The following is a 22,126-nucleotide window of genomic DNA, read 5'->3' on the forward strand; positions in this document are numbered from 1 at the left end:
AGTTGATTTTTTTTTTACAAAAAGGCAAAAATTTTACTTCCTTAGGGCATCTCCATCAACTCCCCAGACCCTTGGCATGCTGCTTGTACCTAAGTTCTTATATCAAACATTTTTTTCTTGTTTATGTCCTTAACTTCTTTTAAAAATAATTTTACTTATTTTTGGCTGTGCTGGGTCTTCGCTGCTTTGTGCAGGCTTTCTCTAGTTGCGGCGAGCAGGGGCTACTCTTCACTGCAGTGTGCGGGCTTCTCACTGCGGTGGCCTCTCTTGTTGGGGAGCAAGGGCTCTAGGCACACGGGCTTCAGTAGTTGCCACGCCATGGGCTCAGTAGATGTGGTGCATGGGCTTAGCTGCTCCAAGGCATGTGGGATCTTCCTGGGGATCAGATCTGTGTCCCCAGAATTGGCAGGTGAATTCTTATTCACTGAGCCACCAGGGAAGTCCCAAATTTGGCTTTTTAACAGGGATCAAGACCATCCCCATGGAAAAGAAATGCAAAAGGCAAAATGGCTGTCTGAGGAGGCCTTACAAATAGCTGTGAAAAGAAGAGAAGCAAAAAGCAAAGGAGAAAAGGAAAGATATAAGCTTCTGAATGCAGAGTTCCAAAAAATAGCAAGGAGAGATAAGAAAGCCTTCCTCAGTGATCACTGCATAGAAATAGAGGAAAACAATAGAATGGGAAAGACTAGAGATCTCTTCAAGAAAATTAGAGATCCCAAGGGAATATTTCATGCAAAGATGGGCTCGATAAAGGACAGAAATGGTATCGACCTAACAGAAGCAGAAGATATTAAGAAGAGGTGGCCAGAATACACAGAAGAACTGTGCAAAAAGATCTTCATGACCCAGATAACCAGGATGCTATGATCACTCACCTAGAGCCAGACATCCTGGAATGTGAAGTCAAGTGGGCCTTAGAAAGCATCACTACGAACAAAGCTAGTGGAGGTGATGGAATTCCAGGTGAGCTATTTCGAATCCTGAAAGATGATGCTGTGAAAGTGCTACACTCAATATGCCAGTAAATTTGGAAAACTCAGCAGTGGCCACAGGACTGGAAAAGGTCAGTTTTCATTCCAATCCCAAAGAAAGGCAATGCCAAAGAACGCTCAAACTACCGCACAATTGCATTCATCTCACATACTAGTAAAGTAATGCTCAAAATTCTCCAAGCCAGGCTTCAGCAGTATGTGAACTGTGAACTTCCAGATGTTCAAGCTGGTTCTAGAAAAGGCAGAGGAACCAGAGATCAAATTGCCAACATCCACTGGATCATGGAAAAAGCAAGGGAGTTCCAGAAAAACATCTATTTCTGCTTTATTGACTATGCCAAAGCCTTTGACTGTGTGGATCACAATAAACTGTGGGAAATTCTGAAAGAGACGGGAATATCAGACCACCTGACCTGCCTTTTGAGAAATCTGTATGCAGGTCAGGAAGCAACAGTTAGAACTGGACATGGAACAACAGACTGGTTCCAAATAGGGAAAGGAGTACGTCAAGGTTGTATATTGTCACCCTGCTTATTTAACTTATATGCAGAGTGCATCATGAGAAACGCTGGACTGGAAGAAGCACAAGCTGGAATCAAGATTGCCAGGAGAAATATCAGTAACCTCAGATATGCAGATGACACCACCCTTATGGCAGAAAGTGAAGTGGAACTAAAAAGCCTCTTGATGAAAGTGAAAGAGGAGATTGAAAAAGTTGGCTTAAAGCTCAACATTCAGAAAACAAAGATCATGGCATCTGGTCCCATCACTTCATGGCAGATAGATGGGGAAACAGTGGAAACAGTGTCGGACTTTATTTTGGGGGGCTCCAAAATCACTGCAGATGGTGACTGCAGCCATGAAATTAAAAGACGCTTACTCCTTGGAAGAAAAGTTATGATCAACCTAGATAGCATATTGAAAAGTAGAGATATTACTTTTCCAACAAAGGTCCATCTAGTCAAGGCTATGGTTTTTCCTGTGGTCATGTATGGATGTGAGAGTTGGACTGTGAAGAAGGCTGAGTGCCGAAGAATTGATGCTTTTGAACTGTGGTGTTGGAGAAGACTCTTGAGAGTCCCTTGGACTGCAAGGAGATCCAACCAGTCCATCCTAAAGGAGATCAGTCCTGGGTGTTCATTAGAGGGACTGATGCTGAAGCTGAAACTCCAATACTTTGGCCACCTCATGCGAAGAGTTGACTCATTGGAAAAGACTCTGATGTTGGGAGGGATTGGGGGCAGGAGGAGAAGGGGACAACAGAGGATGAGATGGCTGGATGGCATCACCGACTTGATGGACACGAGTTTGAGTGAACTCCGGGAGTTGGTGATAGACAGGGAGGCCTGGTGTCTGCAATTCATGGGGTCGCAAAGAATCTGACACGACTTAGTGACTGAACTGAACTGAATCTTTTCTCCTGAGCCACTGACTCCTTGAACCCAGGGTTTGTGTCATTCACTTTTTTGTGAAGTTGAAATGTATTAAATGTCCGATGTCTGACCCTCTTTTGCTGCAGAAACAGCAGTTCCAAGGAAGCTAATCTACTCTCTCCTTACCCCTCAGCACAGTGTCAGGCTCTTGGATGAACCCACTGAAGTGATTGCACACTGGCATCTGGTATTTACAAACAGGTCCATTCATTGTCTCACTCAAACATCCTTAAGTGTATTTACATTAATACGATTTGCCAGATAATTTATATTCACATTTTGTAAATACAGTCGAGGTGTGTGTGTCATTGGATGATTATTGATATGTTTGTGCAGGGTGTAAAAAGAGCTTCAGGATGAACCTCATGTTTCCTAGGAGCAGGAAAGCCTCTAGATGTGAGGAAAAAAATCGGCAAACCTCTAATTCTTTCTGGTTCTTGATTTCTTTTTAAAATTGTCAGCTAAAGAGAGTGAGGAGGCTTGAACCAAGGCCAGGGTAATTTTTTCCACCCAAAGCGAGGCTCTGGCTGCCTTGCATGAGGCTGGACGCTGACAGCGGTGTTGGATGGACTGACTGTTCAGCAGATGCTTCATTAGGGACCGTCCATCTGTCTGGAGGGCTGACCACATTTCTTCATGAAGCATTGGTCCTTCGTTTTTTTCTTTGGTACCAACAGCTATGATATTAGCCCTGAGTTACTGATCTCTGACCTCAGATTTTCCACAGGCTCAGGTAAGAATTCTCTCTGTGAACACAAGCAAATAATTCAGGTGGTCCATATACAACTGGAAAGAAAAAAAAAATCAAACCTGCAAACTTGAGAACCTAGATGAAACCTCTCCATTTCAAAGGATGAATGTGGTGAAAGATGAGATGGCCTGCTTTCTCAGGTCACCTCTGGAAGGAAAGCCTGAGAAACAGATACCCAAACATCCCAGGGATGAAGTGATGGGAGCTCAGGGCCTGTCTCTGAGACTTCCTACCTGCCAAGCCTGGATGGAGTCTGTCGCTCCATGGGCCTTTGAAGGAGGCCAGCCTTCCGTAGCATGTAAGAGGAGGGTCAATGTTTAGGACTAGATGATAATTTAGCTGTGAACAGGCATCACATAAGTTTCTTTCTTTTTTTTTTTTTGCTGCAATGTGTGGCATGTAGGATCTTAGTTCCCTGACCAGGGATTGAACCCAGGCCCTCTGCAGTGGAAGTACAGAGTCCTAACCACTGAACCACCAGGGAAGGCCCAGTGGGATTCAGGTCCAGTTGCCCCCAGTGGCAACTGGCTTAATAATGCCTCCTTCAAGGATGCCTTCCCTTCCCTATTTGCTTCTCAATTTCCTTTCCTTTTTCCCTTCTCTTCCCAAATCAACTACCTGTACTCAAATCTTTGTCTCATCATCTGCTTTGGGAGCCCCAAGTAAAATTGCTGAGTAAAGAAAAAAAAGAACAGATTTCTTTACTACAGAACTTTCCAGAGTCTTAAACATGCTAATGTACTGTGTGACTATCCAAGAGAGAGATTCAGTCTGCAGAATTTCCCAAATATTGACTACAAAACCATATTCCCTGTCCACGCTCACAGATATCTCTTGAAACCAGTATCTCCAGCAAAATATTTTGGAAGACATTCTCTTCACTTTGCTGATAAGAATGTCATCAGTCTCTATATTCTACCGAGAAGGGGATTCTCCCAGCAAAGTCAAGGGTTCATCTAACGTGTCACAGTCCACAATGGCAGAATTATAGCTGGACTCTAGACTTCCTTTCCTCTCTTCACTACACGAGCTTGCATCTGTGCACGGTTCGAGACCAGCATAGCATCAGAATTCTGAGGTCAGACCTCGGACTTGGGAGTTAGATCTCAGGGTTCCATCACCAGCCAGCTATGCCTATTAACTGAGCTAAGCCACCTTCTTTGTCATTCACAGTAATCTTTTGTCTTACCTTCTTCACACATGAAACTGGGGGATTAAATTGGCTGACCTTGTTTTTTTTCCCCGTGGTAAAATTTAAAGAACAGAAAACTCACCTTTTTAACAATTTTCAGTTCCAGTGGCGTTAAGTATATTCACATTGTTGTACGGCTGCCATTAGCATCCATCTCCAGAACTCTACCATCTTCCCAAAGTGAAGCTCTATGCCCACCGGCCTCTAACTCCCAGCCCCCACTGCTCTAGCCCCTGGCAACTACCACCATACTTTCTGTCTATGCATTTGACCACTCTATGTACCTCATACAACTGGAATCATGCAGTTTATGTTTTTTTGTGACTGGTGTATTTCACTTAGTGTAATGTTCTGATGGTTTATCCATGTGGTAGCATATTGCAGAACTTCCTAGCCTTGAAAAGCTGAGCAGTACTCCACTGTAAGTACGTACTGTCTTTCATCAGATTTGGGCAGTTTTCAGTCATTATTTCTTCCCATATTTTCTCTGCCCCTTTCTCTTTTCTTCCTTCTGGAACTCCCACAGTGCGTATATTGATCTGGTTGCTGACATTCCACAGGTTCCTTAGGCTCTGTTCACTTTTTATGTTCCTCAGCTTCGCATCCTCTCTTTAAGTTTGCTGCTTCCTTCTTCTGCCTGTTAATACCCACCTTTGAATTACCTCTGAGTAAGTGAAAGACAATCATGTCCAACTCTTTACGACCCCATGGACTGTGCCCTTCAGCTTCCTCTGTCCATGGAATTCTCCAGGCAAGCATAGCCATTCCCAGGTAACCTTTCCCTTCTCCAGGGGATCTTCCCAACCCAGGGATCAAACCCAGGTCTCCTGCATCGCAGGCAGATTGTTTACCATCTGAACCACCAGATAAGCCCCCAGGTGATTTTTTCAATTATTGTATTATTCAGCTTTGGCATTTCTTTTTGGTTTCTTTTTAGGTTTGCTATTTATTTTTTGATATTTCCATTTTATTCTTACATCATTTTCTTAACTTTGAGCATTTTTAAGGTAATTGTTTTAATATCTTTGTTTAGTTGATTAGTTATCAGGTCTGTCTCAAGAACAATTTCTGTTGATTTTTTTACCTCTTTGAATGGACCATGTATTTGCGTTTCTTTGCATGCATTGTGGGTTGCTTTTTTTTTTTTTTTAACTGGACATTTGAATCTAATAATGAGGTAATTCTAGAAGTCAAATTCTCCCCTTTCTCCAGGCTTTGTTATTGCTTTTTATTATTGCAGGTTGTCTCTGTGGGGAGAATCAGCCTGATGTGTAAACTAAAAACCTTCTTAGGTCTTTTCTGAGCCTTTTACTGGGTATGTGGAGTTTACTTTCTAATTTTCCTTATATATGCAGTTGTTTCTGAACATCCTACTCTTTAATGGCTGGCTCCCAAACACGAAAAAAGAGAGAAATGAAGGACATGGGGAAAGAGCCTGGGCCTTTAAATTCCCTGGTTACTTTAACTGGAGAGGGATGGGCTTGCGACAGTGGGGGTGGGGAGGTACAACTATGGCTGCCTGTCTCTTACCTGCACCTCTGTGATCAGAAGCAGCGGTCAGTGACCAGAGCCCAGCGCACTGATATTCGGAGGACAGGCTCCTTTTTGCCCACCCTGGCTCTAGGAAGTTGTGTCCAAGCTGCGCCAGGAACACATGCACAGCTGCCTGCCTCATGGCTGGGGTTGGCGGATAGGTAGCTGCTACTGCTGCTGAAAACTGAAATTGACTGCAATTAACTGCAATTTACCACCCAAGTCTGCCCCCAGAATTTGCAAGCCTTCAAGACTCCAGAGTTCCAAATTAGTTATATCAGATAGATTCTGCCAGTGCCGTTGTTGTCTTAGGTGAAGAGAAATATTCCTGGTGCTTCTTCTTTTTTTTAATTTGACTTTTTAAAAAATTGAAATATAGTTAATGTACAGCGTTGTGTTAGTTCCAAGTGTACAGCAAGATGATTCAGATATATCTGTATCTATCAATCTATATAAAAGAATCTAAAAAAGAATCTGTATGTTCTTTTTCAGATTATTTTCTCCTGATGCCTCTTTGTCATCATTCAGTCGTTAAGTCATGCCCCACTCTGTGACCCCATGGACTGCAGCACGCCAGGCTTCCTTGTTCTTCACTATCTCCCGGAGTTTGTTCAAACTCACGTCCATTGAGTCAGTGATATCATCCAACCATCTCAACCTCTGCCACCCTCTCCTCCTGCTCTCAATCTTTTCCAGAATCAGGGTCTTTTCCAATGAGTTAGTTCTTCATATCAGGTGCCTCTTATCTCTCCATTTCCCCCAAATCCTCTATGTTTAATTTTTTGAGAAACTACAGAATGTTTTTCATAGAAGCCATACCATTTTAAATTCCTGACAGCAAAGTGCAAGAGTTCCAGTTTCTCCACATCCTTCCAAGTATTTGTTATTTTCTGTTTTTTTAAAAAAATAACATCCCCTCTAACATATATGAAGTGGTGTCTCACTGTGGTTTGATTTGCATTTTCCTAACGATTGGTGATAACTGTTCAAGTTTTGCCCATTAAAAAATTTTTGTTGTTACTGCTGTTGAGCTGTAGGAGTTATTTACATACGCTGGGTAGTAACCTGACTTATCTTTCTTAAAGGTTCCTCTCTGTTTTAACCTTCAGGCATCTTAAAATCACACCTACTCTTAATTCAATAAACCTTATGCTCAATCACATTGGAGAAGGAAATGGCAACCCACTCCAGTGTTCTTGCCTGGAGAATCCCAGGGACGGCAGAGCCTGGTGGGTTGCCTGCCGTCTATGGGGTCGCACAGAGTCGGACACGACTGAAGCGACTTAGCAGCAGTAGAAGTATGCTCAATCACAGACACCCGAGAACCTGGCTACTCAAAATGTGGTCCTGGACTGGCGGCATCAGCATCCCCAGGGAACCTAGTTTTGGGAGGGTAACAGGCAGAAAGGCCAGGGGTCTCCAAACAGAGGAAATAGCCTGCAAATGTCAGACATTTTTATCTCTCTTAAGCAGCAGGAGGAAACAAGCTAGCGATATTTTTTTCCTTCTCTATACAAATTTAAAAAGAGGTTTCTCTTAAAATACTGTGTTGCCATAATGATACCTGGTTTCACCTGAAGTTAACTATTCTCAAACCTAGAGATAACCAATGCATTTCTCTTATGGAAATGTTTGTCTTAAGCTATGCTAATGTACTATGTATTTACCCCAAACTCTGTCTTGAAGTCGGTTCCGCCTCTTGGCTCAAAACCCACTTGACAAACCAGTATGTTATACTCAGATATTGCTCCCCTAATCTATGTAAACAAAACTATTTATATGGTGATCTGCCCTTCTTCAAGATTCAAGTTAATCATTTTATGGCCCAGGATAAACCATTTGGTGCCAAGATTATCCCAAAATGCATGAGGGAAAATGCAAGATTATCCCAAAATGGGTGAGGGGCCTGGTGCCATTCTGAGTTTTAAGACATTCCTTTCTTTTATTAACAGACTGCTAGTGACTATATAACATCCAGCTGAAGACTTGTAGGGGGGTACTCTTTCTGCTCCCTTCTGATGCCCATGTCAGAAGCTTTCTCTATCTCCTTTATACTTTAATAAAACTTTATTACACAAAGCTCTGAGCGGTCAAGCCTCGTCTCTGGCCCCGGATTGAATTCTTCTCATCCGGGGGCCAAGAATCCTGGCGTCTTTGTGTGATTCAACAACAACCTTTCAGTTTCTTTCTGGCCGCACAGTCTGGCTTGTGGATCTTAGCTCCCTGAGCAGGGACCAAGCCCAGGCCCTCAGCAGTGAGAGTGCAGAGTCCAACTATTGGACTGCTAGGGAATTCCCTGGGAACAGCTACAAAGGCCAAATCCTGGGTCTTGCTCCACATCTGAGTTGGAATCTGCATGTGAACAAGGTCCCTGGGTGATCTATACATTAAATCTTGAGGAATACTGCTCCAGAACACAGTGTGGCTGTGTAAGGTGGAAGATGAACCAGGCATTCGTATGTTTCCGTTTTTGATTCCAGAATGACCTCATGCCAGCATTCTTGCTCTTTCTGCTATTAAAAAGCAAGACTAAGCCATGCATTTCTGATAGCAAGGTCACGAGTATGTGACCCTTCTTAACCCTGACACACGGAGATGAATGTTTTTCTCCAGGGTTGAATCAGATCAATCCATATTCTACATCTTTTTCTATATATTCCCTTTCTTTCCCCTTCTCCCTGCTCCAAAAATAAATGTAGCCAGTGGCTGTACCTTCTGTTTCTTTCCAGAAAAAAAAAAAGGAACAGATTCCCACATTGGTTTTCAAAGGCCCATCTGACATCATGTTTTATTTCCTAGCTGCTCCTTGTAAATTGCTTGTAGGCAATTCTCTTCTTAACCTCTAACTGGGGCTCTGTGTGGCAGAGGTGGTTGTTATCTCAGCCAGCCATCAATCCATCCCCTCTCCTGGGGGACTGTATGCCTTTAATGAGAGCACTCCCTAAGTGTCCACTTCTGAGCTGCTAGGGAGGGTGCAGTTGCTAAGGGCGAGACCTTCGGCACAATGAACCTTTGAGTCAATGAGACTCTTTTCTGACACCTGAATCCTACACATTTCATCTGACACATTTCAGTAGCCTTGAAAGATATCTTTGGCTCAGGTAGATTTCTGGGAAATGACAATAATGAACATGGTACCCATCTTAATAGACACATTCACCTTGAACATGGGTGGGCAGCCTTCTGTGTTCCCTCATGGTGAATCTTGCTTTTAATGGCTTACTAAACTTCCACTTTTTCCATCTAAATTGCTTTTTTTAAGTGATGTGAGCTTTGTCTTTCTTTTTACAGATTTCCCTGGTGGCTCAGTTGGTAAAGTCTGCCTGCAATGCAGGAGACCCGGGTTCAATCCTGGAAGATCCCCTGGAGAAGGACATGCATGGCAACCCACTCCAGTATTCTTGCCTGGAGAATCCCATGGACAGAGGAGCCTGGTGGGCTACAGTCCATGGGGTCACTAGAGTTGGACATGACTGATCGACCAGACCTACCTATCACATGGAGCACACAGGTGGAAGGGACTTGAACACAGGCTCAGCAGCTGTGGCCCACAGGCTTGGTTGCCCCAGGGCATGTGGGATCCTCCCAGACCAGAGATCAAACCCATGTCGCCTGCATTGGCAGGTGGATTCTTATCACTCAACTACCAGGGAAGTTCGAGGTTATTTTTTAGTCTCTAATAGTTTCGTTGTACTTTGTTGCTTGAGGAGATGTTTGTCTAGGTTCAGGCACTGCAGCAAAGGGTCCCAGGTCCCAACCCATCTGAGAAGGACGTGGGAGGGAGGCATTTCAATCTAAACTGATACTTGCTGCTACTGCTGCTAAGTCGCTTCAGTCGTGTCCGACTCTGTGCGACCCCATAGACGGCAGCCCACCAGGCTCCTCTGTCCCTGGGATTCTCCAGGCAAGAACACTGGAGTGGGCTGCCATTTCCTTCTCCGATGCATGAAAGTGGAAAGTGAAAGTGAAGTCACCCAGTCGTGTCCGACTCTTAGCGACCCCATGGACTGCAGCCTACCAGGCTCCTCCATCCATGGGATTTTCCAGGCAAGAGTACTGGAGTGGAAGTACATCGCCTTCTCCGAAACTGATACTTATTGTTATGCAAAAACTTCAGCCTGTTCCCATGTGACACCTCTCCTGATGTGGCTGTAGGAAGGGGCTTCTTGGGGGAATGAAGGACGGTGTAGGCAGCGGATGCTGTGTTTTACAGGCCAGCCTCCATTCTCCTCCCTTTGATTAGTCTAAACCCATCACAGTGACCCCATTCCCCCGCTAGTGATTGGCTCTGGCGCATGAGGAAACGAGGCCTGCGGGGACGTCTGGGGTAATGTGGGGGCGGGAACATTCTGGGAGAGGCTTCCCTGTTCTCTGGAAAGATGGGATTTCTCCTTGTTCTACAGAAAGACGGCTCCACTTTTTCCCCTTGAGCCCATCACGTCTGGAGAAGATGGCGGGAAGTCCTGTTGAAGCCTGAGGAGGAGGCGGCCCGAGGACAGCAGAACAGAGGGATGGGCCTTGACGTTGCGGAGCTGCTACTTCAGCAAACTGAGACCCTGACCTGTGTTCTCTCTGTTTTGTGAGACAGTAAATATCCCCATCGTCTAAGTCAGCTTCTGTCAGGAGTTTTGTTTCCTGTAGCCAAGAGCATTTTGATGAATACAAAGGGAAAATATGGACAGTGTTCCAGTATTTCAGTGTTTGGGTGGGGTTTTTTTTTGTTTTTTTAGTTTGCAATGTTTTAAGTTCAAGGCACGAAACAGATGCATATTCCAAGGTGTACAGAGACATCCCAGTGCGGAACATAAATTAAATATAACTTTTAATCTGCATTCATTGGAAGGACTGATGCTGAAGCTGAAGCTTTAATACTCTGGCCACCTGATGGGAAGAGCTGGCTCATTTGAAAAGACCCTGATGTTTGGAAAGATTGAGGGCAGGAGGAGAAGGGGATGACAGAGGATGAGATGGTTGGATGGCATCACTGTCTCAATAGACATGAGTTTGAGCAGACTCTGGGAAATGGTGAAGGACAAGGAAGCCTGGGGTGCTGCAGTCCATGGGGCCACAAAGAGGCTGAGCGACTGAGCAACAACAACATTTAAACTACCAATGCCGGGACTTTTCTGCGCTAACACAGATAATCGAGAGCTGGCTATTTTATTTTCACTGAAGTATGCACCTTTTAGGATGTAGAGGGGTCCCTCTGGGTCCAGGCTCTCCTGTCCCAGTCTGTTCCCTTTGAACCTGACTGTGGGCCTCCCAGGCACGGCTCTAACCAGACCTAAGGATCACAATATTCACGGTGTATGTTTCAATTCCATTAGTTTGGGGGCAGAATAAAATTGATTTATAAAAGGAAGTTTTAAAATTACATTTAAATTTTAAATTACATTTAAGCTAACATTTAAAATTAAAAGTTATTTTCTGAAGAGTTGGTTCGTACATATGGTACACAATTCAAAGGCAGAGAAAAAAGTCTCCCCCTCACCCCAGGCTCCAGCTCCCCGGTTCCCCTTTCATCAGCAATCACTGTTACCGTTCATGAGAGGAAACCTGTCTCCCTAATCCTCTCAGGTCTCAGTTCAGCTCAGGACAGGAGCCCCGCTGATACAAAGGGTATTCTGGAAAGTTGGATAGATACCTAGACTCACCTAGATGGTGCTCCGGTCCCGATCTTGCGAGAACAGCTGGGCCTCTGACCTTGGTTATGTCATTGGGGCTTCTTTTATAGAATGGGGGTAATCATGCTGATTCTTTTCTTCTGATGAGCTTAATTAAACTTCAGCCCAGATATAATAGTGAAAGTTCTCTGGAAAGATAAAAAGGCAACAACAGTGGAATGCAGACAAATGAAAGTAATTTAACCCCTTGGGGGATACACAGTTTTCTCTCACCTATTAAAAATTCTGCTTAACGCTTCCATAATTTCTGCATGAAACAAACTATAAATGTAAAGGAACTCCTCTGGTGGTCCGGTGGCTGGGACTCTGAGCTCCCAATGCAGGAGGCCTGGGGTTTGATATCTGGTCAGAGAACTAGATCCCACAGGCAACTAGAAGATCTGCATGCTGCAGCTGGGACCTGGCGCAGCCAAATACATAAGTATAAATATGAAAAAAAAAATTGAATGTAATATAATGTAAAAGTAAAGGATAATGAAACCTATCATCAGCAGGTTCTAACTAGATGGCGTCCGTCAGTCCTTTGGACCCCTCTGAGATACAGGAACCCTTAGGACTTGGGTAGGTTTTCATTGTTTTTGTCTTTTTTTTTTTTTGCGGTCTAGGCATTGAGTACTTTGTGCTGGCACCTCGCTGCAGGGAGAAAGGATGTTAGCGCAGGGCAGGGTTTATGCAGTTTCTGGGAGGAGGCCGTGCCCTGGAGCAGCATGGTGGCCGTGGTGGGTTCCTCCAGTGTGGGTCTGAGTCTTGAGAGTCCCCTCCGCGTGTGTGCCTGGCGATGAGCAGGTGACCTCGGGGACAGGGCGGTGGCCCCAGGACTCCACATGCGGGTCTTAATCGGGGAACCGTTGCTTGAGAGGAATTACAACCGGCTTCCCTGGTGGCTCGGACGGTAAAGAATCTGTCCGCAATGAGGAAGACCCCGGTTCGATTCCTGCGTCAGGAAGATCCCCTGGAGGAGAGATAGGCTACCCACTCCAGTATTCTGGCCTGGGAAATCCCATGGGCAGAGGAGTCAGGCGGGCTACAGTCCTTGGGGTTGCAGAGTCGGATACGACTGAGCGACTAACACTTTTCTGTTGAAAAGTGCAGGCGTTGAGCTGCAGGGAGGGCTGAGGAGGGGGTCACCCGGGGCTCCGGGGCTTTGCCAGGTGGGGGAAATGCGGGTTGACGTGTAGGGAAAAAGCCAGCATTGTGAGGAGCCGGCCGGCGGCTGCTGCGGGAGGCCCACGGCTGGAATGTGGGCCGCTCGGAGAGGTGCGCTGTGTTTACCCTGGCAGCCGCCTGGCAGGGCTGTGCTGAGCCCGGGCCTTGGGACTGCCGGGTATGAAAGGATGCTTCACCCCTGCGCAGGGTTCCTCGTCGACCTCCGGGCCTCTGAGGTTCATCTGTTTAGACTTGGGGCCCGACGGAGACACTGTGTCTTTGTGGACGGCTGCCGTGGCCGAGAGAGGCTGATTCTTTTCAATTTCATTTTATTTTTCTGAAAACTCTGGCTACTGCCCTAGGATTGGGCCAAGGTTTTGTGGTCGCCATGGCAACGGCGGCTTCTCCTATCTGAGAAGGATTCCTTTTTCTCAGGAGGCCTGCGGTGCCTGCAATCCCCTCCCCCAGCCCAGGTCGCTGTGGTTGCAGGCGGTCATTTCTGGAACGTTGGGGGCGGGGTGTGCCGCGGTGCCGGTGGACAGTGTCCTTCCTGTCGCTGCTCGCTGTCCCCTGCCCAGGTCCAAGCTGAACGCAGTCTTTGTGAATTTTGCAAAATGAGACTCTGGCAGTTTACCTCCCTGCTTTTTACATCTGTCCTTTTCCAGTTTAAGTCAGTAAACTTTGAAGCAGCGTGGCACAGGGCTTAATGTATGTGCCACCAAAGGGGGCACTGGCATAGTGGTTAGGCTCAGGCTTCCAGAGTCAGGGTTTTGTGCTTGGATTGCAGCTTCAACGTTTTCACTAAGTAGATGCCCTCAAGTAAGGTTCTGAAAAGACCCTGATGCTGGGAAAGTTTGAGGGCGGGAGGAGAAGGAGGTGACAGAGGATGAGATGGTTGCGTGGCATCATCATCTCAATGGGCATGAGTTTGAGCAAAGTCCGGGAGATAGTGAAGGACAGGGAAGCCTGGCGTGCTGCAGTCCATGGGGTTGCCAAGAGTCGGACAGGACTGAGAGAGTGAACAATAACAAAAGGTTCTGAGTCCTCTGTTTTCTTACCTCTAAAATGGGGATAATAATTGTACTTTCCTCACAGGGCTTCAGCAAAGATCAATTGGGATGGTGTGTGCAAAGTTTTGGCACAGTGTCTGGATTGCAGTAAAATATAAGCTCTCCATTGTTATTATTATGTGTTAGAAGCTGTGCTAGGTCTTTCAGGCTGAAACAACACAAAGGCAGCCGGTAGAAACAGGTACCTTTGGCCACACGCCTTGCCTGATGGAGTCTTGGGGTGGGCATACACATACATACCCAGATCCATCCACACTTGCCTTGGTTTCTAACCCGTTTCTAGTAGCTGGATTATCAGTTGCTCCTCCTCCGTTTATTGATGGAAAAAAAAAAAAGCACAACCTGAAAGTTGAGAATTATGTTTTATTTGGTGGACAACTGAGGACTTAGGCCTGGGATGTGGCATCTCAGAATCTCTTCCAAGAGGAAGAGGGGCGGGAAGGGGGTGGTGACGGGAAGCCAGGATATATAGGCCTTTTTGCAAAAACACCAAGTGGTCAGAACATCAAAAGATTGCTTTTAATTAAAGAAAACCAGATACCTCAAGTTAAGGAATTGAGCGCTTTTCTATGAATATGGGAAGACCTGAGAGTCTGGGCCGGCTGAAGTCATTCCTTTGGCACGCACCTCAGCTGTCGGGGCCAGTACCCCGAGTGTCCTCTGGGCTCACTGTTAGGGGCGGCTGCTGCTGGATGGGCTTGACAGCGGGCAGCCCGTTTGTCTTGTCCTGAGTCCCCTCAGGGCTCACCATCAGGGAGTCTGTAATGTAACGGCTTGATGGCTGCAACATCCTTTGTTTACTGGCGTGGTGGGCAGTATTTCAGTTCTCCTGTTCTTGGAGTCCAGCGTCTACATGCATCCGTCCTGGCTGCCCCTGACCTTAGGGAACTGTGGCTCTTTCCAGGATCCATCCCACATCTTTTTGTTTTCTTTTTCTGATTCAGATTCACTGTTGGCAAGAGAGGCCTTCACAGCTGAGTTTCTCTTGCTCGTGCAGTTGGACTTGCCTCTAAATAAGGCTCTTGCTTTGGGCGGATGTGGCCGGCTCAGCACCTCTCGGCACAAGTCTTGCTGACTCTCTCTTATTGCACCACCTGTTCCCAGCGGGCGTGACGGAGGCCCTCACACCGGTGCGTCTGCTGTCTCAGTGCAGAGCCACCAGCTCAGGAGCTGCCCCATTCCCACCCGGACACTGAGCTCACCCCAGACCAAGGCAAACCCGTCTCGGACCCAGGTCCTGGTTCCTTCTTGTGCAGTGCCGTTTCCCATGCAGTTTGGGGGCATTTACAGCACTCCCATCCTTCCCCACACAAAAGGCTGACTTCAATTCAACGTGGGTGAGAACCAGATCCCATTTGACAGACACCCGATGGACTGGGTAGGGAGATGGAGCCAAACCCAGCAGCAGAAACACAGTCCCCTACTAAGCCCCAAAGTGCATGCAAATAGAGCAGTACAACAATCTGCTATCATTTATACTCTAGTATCTTATATAGTGAAGTCGTTCAGTTGTGTCTGACTCTTTGCAACCCGTGCACTGTAGCCTACCAGGCTCCTCCATCCATGGGATTGTCCAGGCAAGAATACTGGAGTGGGTTGCCATTTCCTTCTCCAGGGGATCTTCCCCGCTCAGGGATCAAACCTGGGTCTCCCACATTTCAGGCAGACTGAGCCAGAGGGTCTTTGTTGCTGCATGGGCTTTTCTCTAGTTGCAATGAGTTGGGGCTACTCTCTAGTTGCGGCTTCTCTTGTTGTGAAGCACGGGCTGCAGAGTGAGTGGGCTTCAGTAACTGCTGCAGGTGGGCTCAGCAGTTGCAGCTCCCAGTTCTAGAGTACAGCCTCAGTAGTTGTGGTTCACAGGCTTAGTTGCTCTGGGGCATGCAGGATCCTCCTGGATCAGGGATTGAACCCACGTCTCCTGCATTGGCAGGCAGATTCTTTACCACTGAGTCACTCAGCAAATCCTGAAAGATGATGCTGTGAAAGTGCTGCACTCAATATGCCAGCAAATTTGGAAAACTCAGCAGTGGGTCAGTTTTCATTCCAATCCCAAAGAAAGGCAATGCCAAAGAATGCTCAAACTACTGCACAATTGCACTCATCTCACACGCTAGTAAAGTAATGCTCAAAATTCTCCAAGCCAGGCTTCAGCAATATGTGAACTGTGAACTTCCTGATGTTCAAGCTAGTTTTAGAAAAGGCAGAGGAACCAGAGATCAAATTGCCAACATCCGCTGGATCATGGAAAAAGCAAGAGAGTTCCAGAAAAACATCTATTTCTGCTTTATTGACTATGCCAAAGCCTTTGACTGTGTGGATCACAATAAACTGTGGAGAATTCTGAAAGAGATGAGAATACCAGACCACATGACCTGCCTCTTGAGAAATCTGTATGCAGGTCAGGAAGCAACAGTTAGAACTGGACATGGAACAACAGACTGGTTCCAAATAGGAAAAGGAGTACGTCAAGGCTGTATATTGTCACCCTGCTTATTTAACTTCTATGCAGAGTACATCATGAGAAACGCTGGGCTGGAAGAAGCACAAACTGGAATCAAGATTTCCAGGAGAAATATCAATAACCTCAGATATGCAGATGACACCAGCCTTATGGCAGAAAGTGAAGAGGAACTCAAAAGCCTCTTGATGAAAGTGAAAGAGGAGAGTGAAAAAGCTGGCTTAAAGCTCAACATTCAGAAAACGAAGATCATGGCATCTGGTCCCATCACTTCATGGGAAATAGATGGGGAAACATTGGAAACAGTGTCGGACTTTATTTTTCTGGACTCCAAAATCACTGCAGATGGTGACTTCAGCCATGAAATTAAAAGACGCTTACTCCTTGGAAGAAAAGTTATGATCAACCTAGATAGCATATTCAACAGCAGAGACATTACTTTGCCAACAAAGGTTCGTCTAGTCAAGGCTATGGTTTTTCCTGTGGTCATGTATGGATGTGAGAGTTGGACTGTGAAGAAGGCTGAGCACTGAAGAACTGATGCTTTTGCACTGTGGTGTTGGAGAAGACTCTTGAGAGTCCCTTGGACTGCAAGGAGATCCAACCAGTCCATTCTGAAGGAGATCAGCCCTGGGATTTCTTTGGAAGGAATGATGCTAAAGCTGAAACTCCAGTACTTTGGCCACCTCATGGGAAGAGTTGACTCATTGGAAAAGACTCTGATGCTGGGAGGGATCGGGGGCAAGAGGAGAAAGGGACGACAGAGGATGAGATGGCTGGATGGCATCACTGACTCGATGGACGTGAGTCTCAGTGAACTCTGGGAGTTGGTGATGGACAGGGAGGCCTGGTGTGCTGTGATTCATGGGTTTGCAGAGTCGGATACGACTGAGCGACTGATCTTGATCTTGATCTTGAGCCAGAGGGCTTCCTAGATGGCGCTAGTGGTAAAGAAACTGCCTGCCAAGGAAGGAGAGGTAATTGATGTGGGTTCAATCCCTCGGTCGGGAAGATTCCCTGGAGGAGAGCATGGCAATCCACTCCAGTATTCTGGCCTGAAGAACCCCATGGACAGAGGAGCTTGGCAAGCTACAGTCCATAGGGTCGGAAAGAGTCAGACACGACTAAAGCAACTTAGCACGTATGCGTACCTTATATAGATCTATGTTAGAAAGTAGGTGAGCCACTAGTCACGTGTAGCTATTAAGTGCTTGAAATGTGGCTGGTCTGAAGAGTGCTTTACATATAAAATATGCACTGTATCCTGAAGACAGTACAAAAAGGAAGTGATCTAATTCATATTTTCATATTGACTACACATTGAGATAATATTTTGGATATATTGGGTTAAATAAAATATATTGTTGAATTAACTTCACCTGTTTCTTTTTACTTTTTTAAATATGCCTGCTGTAAAAATTCAAATTACACGTGTCTCCCATGTGTGACTTACATTAGTTTCCTACTGGGCAGAGCTGTTCTAGATTGTTGCTTCTCTGCAATAAGTTAAGGATTAAGGAAAATATATTTCACTCTAGGTATTTGAGTCAGAGAGGGATTTAACACAGGGAATTAGGAGCTTACAAAGCTAAGACTGGAGGAATAAAAATCAACAGCAGGGAAGTGGATGTGGGGGATGGGTTTTCTTGGTTTTCAGATTTACTGCCGACTTTCAGAGAATCAGGGGGTACTGCTTAGGGCAAAGACCAGAAAGCTGCCAGAAAATGCTAAAGGTCCCAGCTGCCCCACAACACCCAGGTAGGTGGTTGCTAAGAGCTTCACTGGTTTCTGCAAAAACTCACATCTGACAAAACACATGTGTCCACTCTGGAGAAAGAAGACTAGGTCCTCTCGCATCCCTTCTGCTTCCCAAATCTCATACAAACACACGTTGTTGGCAGAATTCACATTGTATCCAGGAGCCCATATGCCATGGAGTTCCCAACCTCCCAACCCTGTAATACACTGGAGAACCAGAAAGAAGTGAATACAGATTTCTCAAAATAAACAGACAAAAAACAAAACAGCCTCATTCTCCAAGTGGCACCCTTGACCACCTCTGCACTGAAGTCAGGTGGCCTCCTGAAGGCACTGCCCAGCAACTTCTATGTCGACCTGAGCCGGTACCAAGACCAGCCCTTCCGGGATGACAGTGAAGAACAGGGAAAATTACTGAGGAAAAACTGCACATTGTATGTAGGAAATCTTTCCTTTCATACAGCTGAAGAACAAACCTATGAGCTCTTCAGCAAAAGTGGTGGCATAAAGAAAATCATCTTGGGCCTGGATACAATGAAGAAGACAGCATGTGGGTTCTGCTTTGTGCGATACGATTCAAGAGCAGATGCAGAAAATGCCACGCGGTACATTAATGGAACTTACTTGGTTGATCGATCACTCGCACAGACTGGGATGCAGGCTTTAAGGAGGGCAGGCAGTATGACCGTGGGAGTTCCGGGAGCCAGGAATGAGATGAGTATCCTTAGGACTATGATGCTGGGAGGGGCGGCTATGGAAAACCAGCCCCAAACCAGTGGGTGGTAAGAACTCCATCATAAAAACTTGCACTCCTTTGGTCTGTTGAATTTGACCTGTGTTACCCAGGATCTGCACGTCTGCCCATTTTTTACCAAGCTTTAATCAATGTCTCTACTGAGCCGGAAGCCCCTTCTTGGTTTTCCTCTGAAAAATTATTAAAGAACAGGATCCAAAAGAAAGAAAAACAGCCTCCTATTCAGCACAATACTTTAGGAGACTCATGTTCGCTGTGTTGGGGTCCAGCATAGTGCCTGGCGCAAAATAGCTGTTCAATAAACATTGAAAAAATTGTGTTTGTGTTACAATTTTGCTATTGTAGATAATGCTGCAATGGACATTCACATGTATAACTCTTCCTATTTTTTTAAATTAATTAATTTGGTTTTGGCTGCACTGGGTCTTCATCATTGCACGGGGGCCTTTCTCTAGTTGCAGCGAGCAGGGGCTGCTTTCTAGCGTGGCACGCAGGTGTCTTCTCTTGTTGTGGAGCCCAGGCTCAGTAGACTCGAGGCATGTGGGATCTTCCCAGACCAGGGATTTAACCTGTGTCCCCAGTATTGGCAGGTGAACTGGACAACCAGGGAAGCCCTCTTCCTGCCTTTATTGATGTATTGCTATGATATATTTTCTAAGGATAGACATTCAGGAGTGGCCTTGCTGAGAACTGTTTAGTTCTGTCATTTTGTTTTCCAAAATTTGCACCAATCTAGTGATATACATATTATATACCCAATAATGCTATAAGGAGGGTGGCTTTTTATGCAATGTCACCAACCTAGTGTGTTGATATTTTTTGCAGATATTTGCTCTAATTAGGATGCATAATGTGTTGCTAGTTTTCCTTGGCTTGGATACTGGTGAGACAGGTAGCAAAAAGGTTACGGATGGGGCTGACTTGGATGCAGGTCAAGATTTCTCTCATCATTGAAAGCCTCTAGCTGCCAAGAACTTAGTCCAATTTAAGTCTTTCCCGCTGTTTTATGTGTCCTCCCTTTAAGATTAACTAAAAAAAAGTGGCAAACTTTGAATCATTGAATTCTTCCCTTCTCCCAGTGAGAGTTAAGGATAATTACACAGACACTTAATGTTTGTCTCAGAGAAGGAAATATTAAACGGTGCTAGCTAAATGAGCCTTTTATTTTCTTTCCTGCATCTTGCTGTGTTTCATGATGGAGACCCACATGGTGATGGCTTATGTGTTTATGAATTACATTCTAAGAACAAATACACTCCTTATTTCTCAGTAAGGGGAAGATGATCTGAAAGATACAAAGATGATACAGAATTGGACCAGAGAAGGGTTTGGGGTTCCTTACTGGTAAAGGGAGATAAGTAACAGATGATATCTCATAGGGTTATCTGGTGGATCAAATAATTTAATCCACAGAAAGTGTTTTCAGTGTGCCTGACACACAGCAAGTGCTGGGTAGGTGGTGGCTGTTTTTGGAACATGTGAGGCAATGCATGTTCCTTAGCCTGAGCCCTAATCCTATCAGCCCTTTTGCATCTTTTTTTTTTTTGTTTTTAAAGTCAGTAGCCAAATGAAGAGCCTGTTGGCCCTTAGCTGGGAAATGCAATTATCTGTAAAAGACCTGTGGCCGTTTTAGGGTTTATGAGCAGTAACACATGTGCAAGGTGCCTAGAATTACAATGTGTTGAGTCAAAGAATGGCTGAGCTGGCAAGAGTTTTTGACACCTTTTGTGAAATCATTTTATACTTGAAGTAATGGAGGCCCGTGAAAGTGAAGTGAAAGACCCAGGATATTTTAGCCAGTCAAGAGCAGACCTCAGAGTAGGAGCTCAGTGTTCAGATGTGCAGACAGTATCTTGCCTGTTCCTCAAGGGCACCACACCCAACACGGGGCCAATGACATGAGTGTGAGCCAGTGCGGGGTGGAGAAGGGACGTTGTCCCTGGCATTTTCCTTCCCCAAAATCGGGAGAGAGGCTGTTTGCTAGAGATCCAGTTTCCTTGAAACAGTGATTCCCAGTTAAAAAAAAATATTGAACTATAATTGATTTATAATGTTTTAGGCGTACAGCAGACTGATTCAGTTATACATATATTTTTTTCAGATTTTTTTCCATTATAGGTTATTACAAGATATTGAATATAGTTCTCTGTGCTATACAGTAGAACTTTGTTTTCTATCTATTATATAAGTGTGTATCTGTTAATCGCAAATTCTCAACTTATTCCTCTTCCCTCTTTCCCTCTTCGGTAATCGTAAGTTTGTTTCCCATGTCTGTGAATATATCTCTGTTTGTAAATAAGCCTGTGTGTGTGTCATATTTTAGACCCCACATACAAGTGATATCAGATGATATTTGTCTTTTTCTGTTGGATTCACTTAGTATGATAGTCTCTAGGTCCATCCCTGTTGCTGCACATGGCATTATTTCATTGTTTTTATGGCTGAGTAGTATTCCATTGTACAAATATGCCACATCTTCTTTATCTATTTATCTGTCAGTGGGCATTCAGGCTGCCTCCACATGTTAGCTACTGTAAATAGGGCTTCTCTGAAAATTAGGGTCACTTATCTTTTTGATTTAGAGTTTTCATCTTTTTCTTTTTTGGATATATGCCCAGGAGTGGAATTACTGAATTGTACGGTAACTATATTTTTATTTTTTAATTTTATTTACCCATTTACTTATTTATTTATTTTTATTATTTTGGCTCCTCTGGGTCTTCATGGCTGTGCATGGGCCTTCTCTGGTCGCAGTGAGAGGGGCTGCTCCTGGCTGGGGTGCTGGGCTCCTCCTGTTATGGGGTGCAGGCTCCAGGACGCACAGGCTCAGCAGTCATGGTGCATGGGCCGCTGCCTCTCGGCACGTGCAATCTTCCCAGGGCAGGGATCAAACCCATGTCCCTGGCGTGGGTGGGCGGATTCTTAACCACTGGACCACCTAGGAAGTTCTTTTTTAATTTTATTAAAAGAATTTTTTTTTTATCACATCATGCTGCTTGTGGGATCTTAGTTCCCTCACCAGCAATTGAATCCCTGACCCCTGCAGTGAAAGCTCGGTGTCCTAACCACTGCACTACCAGAGAATTCCCTGTTTTTCTTTTTTTAGGGAGCAGAGATTCCCAATCTTTTTGAGAGTGAGGAATACTTTCTATTAATAACATCAGTAAGTTTCAGTCCCCCACTTCCAGGATGATATAGATTCTGCAGACTATGTATAGATATCCAATGTTAGAGAAAATGTACAGTAGTACTAGCGACTGTATACAGACCAGCACTTTATAAAGGAGACGCTTATGCATTCAAAAAGCAGTGGTACCTATATTATTAATTCAGACTTCAAATAATGTCTGGCTGG

General features: G+C 45.2%; 1 non-coding gene across 1 annotated transcript; it reads right to left on the reverse strand.

The window, feature by feature from the left end:
• Nucleotides 1-3,587: 3,587 nt before the first annotated feature.
• TRNAG-UCC lies at nucleotides 3,588-3,660 on the reverse strand. The gene has a single exon. It is a non-coding gene; the product is annotated as a tRNA-Gly (tRNA).
• Nucleotides 3,661-22,126: the final 18,466 nt, after the last annotated feature.

This window comes from Bubalus bubalis, chromosome 13 (genome assembly GCF_019923935.1).
Source record: "Bubalus bubalis isolate 160015118507 breed Murrah chromosome 13, NDDB_SH_1, whole genome shotgun sequence".
In the NCBI taxonomy this organism is placed as follows: domain Eukaryota; kingdom Metazoa; phylum Chordata; class Mammalia; order Artiodactyla; family Bovidae; genus Bubalus; species Bubalus bubalis.